Source organism: Varanus komodoensis, unplaced genomic scaffold (genome assembly GCF_004798865.1).
Source record: "Varanus komodoensis strain SLA01 unplaced genomic scaffold, ASM479886v1 scaffold9, whole genome shotgun sequence".
NCBI classification, from domain to species: domain Eukaryota; kingdom Metazoa; phylum Chordata; class Lepidosauria; order Squamata; family Varanidae; genus Varanus; species Varanus komodoensis.
This window is the reverse complement of record NW_025336598.1, coordinates 4,938,753-4,943,107: the sequence shown is the minus strand read 5'-3', so window position 1 is coordinate 4,943,107 and position 4,355 is coordinate 4,938,753.

Below are 4,355 nucleotides of genomic sequence, written 5' to 3'. Positions count from 1 at the left end.
GCAAAGTTTCTGACTCCACCTTTGGGTTGGCTCTTGCTACTTGAGAGAGACTGTGGGAATACCAGATATCCTGTAACTGGGCAGCATACTTGTCCCACCTCCAGCTGGCCAGCCAAGGAACAGGAGTTGCATTTGTTCCCCTTCCCACTGTGAGGGCCTGGCCATGGGCAGCAGCAGAAATGGGCAGAATGCCAGGTTCAGGGTGTGAGCTTAACAAGAGTCTGGAGCTTCACCAATGGGCTGGAGGTTAGAGGCAAGTCAACAGTCCCAAGTTGAAAGCATGGAGGACAGCAGTCACATTTCACAGAGAGCGAGAGAGACAGTCAGAGTCAGACAACAATTCCAGGGTCGGTTTACTGGGTGAGTCATTGCAGCCAGGGTAGGAGCAGCCGGAGCAAAGCATTGGTGTGGCAAAGCGTGGTGGCGTGAAAGTGTATTTTGTCTATGTCTCCAGGACCTTCAGCTGCAGTGCAGGTTGCATCCCAGCTGTTTGCCCACAGAGGAGCACCCGGCCCTGCAGACACTTGCAGTACCAGTCGGTCCCTGATTGTTGCATCTACCTTTAAAGGCAGGCAGATTCTCATGTTCTGCCTGAGAAGTTTCACTAGGCAATCTTGAATCAACGAACTCCTCCTTCCTTGCTCCTCTGCCTCTTCCTCAGAATCAGATGACTCTATTGGAACAGTGTGTAAGAGCAAGAGATAGCCCCATCCTCTCCAGGAGTTGCCCCCCCCCTTTACAACTTGGGGATCCATAGATTCTCAATAGGGCTGGGACAAACTCTTTCAGAATCCATCCCTCCAAAATCTGCAGACATCCTCTTGTGCTCAACCTGGCCCTGCAAAGACAGCTAAGCCAAGAGGAAGTCTGTGAGCACTCGTGGACCCTTCATTCAGAAACTAGCAACCTTTCCCTCTAGGACCAGCTGCAGGATAAGAAACAGGGAAGCTGCATGTGGGTGTGCCAGTTGCCATTCCTGGCAGCCAACCTTCTTCCCTGTTGACTTCCATGCCCAGCAGCAGTGGGTATAGAGGACATTGTGTGCACAGTGCATGGGGCTTACTTCCGGACAAGTGTCTGGAAAATGTTGGGTGTGCTCACCAGGAACTCAGACTATGGGCCACTGAAAAGTGGACTGAAGTCCAGGAAACTGAAACCAGGGATCTGGTGGGTTTTCCTCATAAAACAAATCCCTCAGACATCCTTAATTCCCAACCTGAGAATCCTTCACACATTCCTGATTCCCAGAGGAATGTACAGTGGTACCTTGGCTCACAAACTTAATCCGTTCCAGGACTCTGGTCGTGACTCAAATTAGTTGTTTTTTTAAACAACTCTGCACTCAACATACTACTTGATCTGCTGCTCCTTTCTTTCAGCAGTATGGAACTTCTTACTTGGAGGAGTTCACAACAGTAGGCTCTTGTTCCATTCCAGGCAAGGGGTTCAGCCAAAGCCGACAGCTGGTAGGCGTAAGTTTGGGTTCCAGCAAATGAAGCCAGGCAAAGTTCCTGTCAGGCAACATCAAGCACTCTAAGGTTTTTTTAAGGGCGGGGGGGTCCTCTTATGAATCACTAACTAATTAAAGAGCAGAAAACAGGGTGAGAATAAATTACAATTTCTCACAATGGTGAGATGGGCCCAGTATTTTCAACGTATTCATAAATGATTTGGAATTTGGGGTAATTAGTTTGGGCCAAGTTTGATGATGCCACTAAACTTTTTTGGATGGTTAAAACCAGAGATTGTGAGGAGCTCCAAAGGGGCTTCCCATCTCTCAAAAATGGGGGAATGGGCATCAAAATGGCAAATGCAGTTCAACATAAGCAATCACAGAGTAACGTATATTGGGACAAAAAATCTCAACTTCAACTATTCATGTGACTGAGCAAGAAGGACTCTTGGGGTAATGGTAGGCAGCTCAAGGAAAATGTTGGCCAAGGGCTCAGCTGCTGTGAAGGCCAACTGCATGCTAGATATAATTAGGAGCAGAATAGAAAATAAACTGCCAAAATCTTACTTCCATTGCCATCATGAATCCTTGGTGTGACCGCCCTTGGAATATTGTGTTTGCTTCTGATCACCTTACCTGAAAAAGGACATTATTGTGTTAGAAAAAGTACAGAGAACAACAAAAATGTTCAGGAAGCTGGAGCAGCTCCCCTGATGAGAAGCAGTTACAACAACTGTGCTCAGCTTAGAAAAGTGGTGAGCAAGGGAAGACATGATAGAGGTGTTTAAAATAACTCATGGTGTGGAGAAAGTAGAGAGGAAGACATTTTTCTCCCTCTCCCATAACTTGAAGCCAGGGTCATCCCATTAAAGTGATTGGAGGAAGGTTTAGGACACAAAAAAGGAAGTCCTCATGCAGCCTATAGTTAAACTACAGAATTTGCTGCCATGAGAAATGGTGGTGTCTGCCAATCTGGATGGCTTTAAAAAAGGATTGGACAGATTCATGAGGGAGGAGGCTATCGGTGGCTACCAGCTTTGCTGGCTATGTACTACTTCCTTTGCTAGAGGTGATGTACTGCATACACCAGTTGGTGAGGAACTTGGGCAGTATGAGTTCTTGCTTTCATCCTGCTTGAGGGATCCTGTGGACAGCCACTCTGTATACAGAGTTTTGGACTAGATGGACCTTTGGCTGGATCCAACATGATTTTTATGTTCTTTAATACAATTATCATAAAACCAACTCTGTTAAAACGAAACATAGAAACAGAAACAGAGTAGATCAGAAGGGGCCTCCTGGACCATCTAGTCCAGTGATGGCGAACCTTTTAGAGACTGAGTGCCCCAACTGCAACTCTGATGTGGGAGCCCAGCCCAGGAGCAGGTGTGCGGGCAGGTGGGCGCGCAGCTGCCGGACTGTGCCTGCAGCTACTGAGTCAGTAGGGTCCCGCCACTGCGCTGGGAGGGTGGCTTGGGTGGCCGCTCACATGCTGTGGGCCGGGAGGAGGAGGCAGGAGGAGGGCACCGCTGCCAGTGCTCAGCACGCTCGCTCGCTGCTCACCCGTTCCCTTCCTGGCATACCCACCACGGCTGTTGCGCCTGCCTCTGGCCACCTGTTCAACGCTGCCTCTTGCAGTGAGTCGCAGCTAATGAGTGACGTTGTCACCTGGCGCCATTACTCTTTCCAAAAATATGTGCATGGCCGCTGGGGCGATGCTGGGGTGACTTGGCTCATATGCCAACAGAGAGGGCTCTTCATGCCCACTGTGGCACACGTGCCATAGGTTCACCATCACTGATCCAGTCTGACCCCTGACTCCCACCAGTTCAACTCATGACATGCCATGAATTTAAAATAGTTTTTAAAAATACAGTAAAAAGACCATTCAAAGGAAAAGATTCATCTGGATAATCCCCTCAGGTGCCTGAATTACCAAGAATATCTTTAAAGGCCTCTGCATATGTCACAAAAGGGACCTTTCTGTTCTTTTCAATCCTGAGCAGTGCTTAGCACCCCAAGAGCTCAGAGAGTGGAGACAGGACACACAGACCGCCAGTACTGGATTTACAAATCAGAGCTCTTTTATTGACTACAATTAAAGGGAAAATCACTCTAATTCACTCACGCTACTATTCATCCTTTCATACTCACCAGGAAAATTCCACTTTGAGTTGATCAGTCTCAAATGGAGCGACAGGAGACACAGACGGTGCAGCACTGATGAGTCTGGCCCAATGAAACTTGCAAAGTCCCTGCTTTTTATACCTGATCCAAGCTCTTTGTTTGAGCTCTTTGTTCTTTAGGGTAGAACTCACTGTCCCGTCTCATCAGGTTCGTTGCTTCACTTCCCCAGGAATGCTCTTATCACTTGTTTTCTGTCATCTCTCCTTATAAGTTATCCTTGGGACTACTGCCAAGCATCATGTCAGCATTCTGTCAGCATTTCTCTGCTTTTCATCTGGGAACTCAGAGCCCATTTTATTCCCATCCTGCTTCTTGCCATTCTTCAGGTTTTCCCAGTTTCTTCACCCAAAATAGGCCCATTTATTAATCCATTCACTCATTACACATAAAAGGCTGTCTTGACCTGGTGTCCAAGAGATGGCAGGCTTGGTGCCAAGCGGGCTGCAACAGGAAGGTTGTTACAAAGATGGGGGCCACTACAGAAAAGATCTTCCCCCTTATTGCCATATTCTCTCATGGGATTAGCATTCGGATGAAGGCTCCAGAGGTTGAGCAGAGTATCCAAGTAGATCATGGTAGGGAAAGGCACTCAAATAGGTATTGCGGTCCTAACAACGTAGGGCGTTATAGGTTAAAAGCAATGCCTTGAATTGTGCCTAGAAGCATACAGGCAGCAGTGCTGGCAGGCTAGAACCAGTCTTACATGTTCAGACCT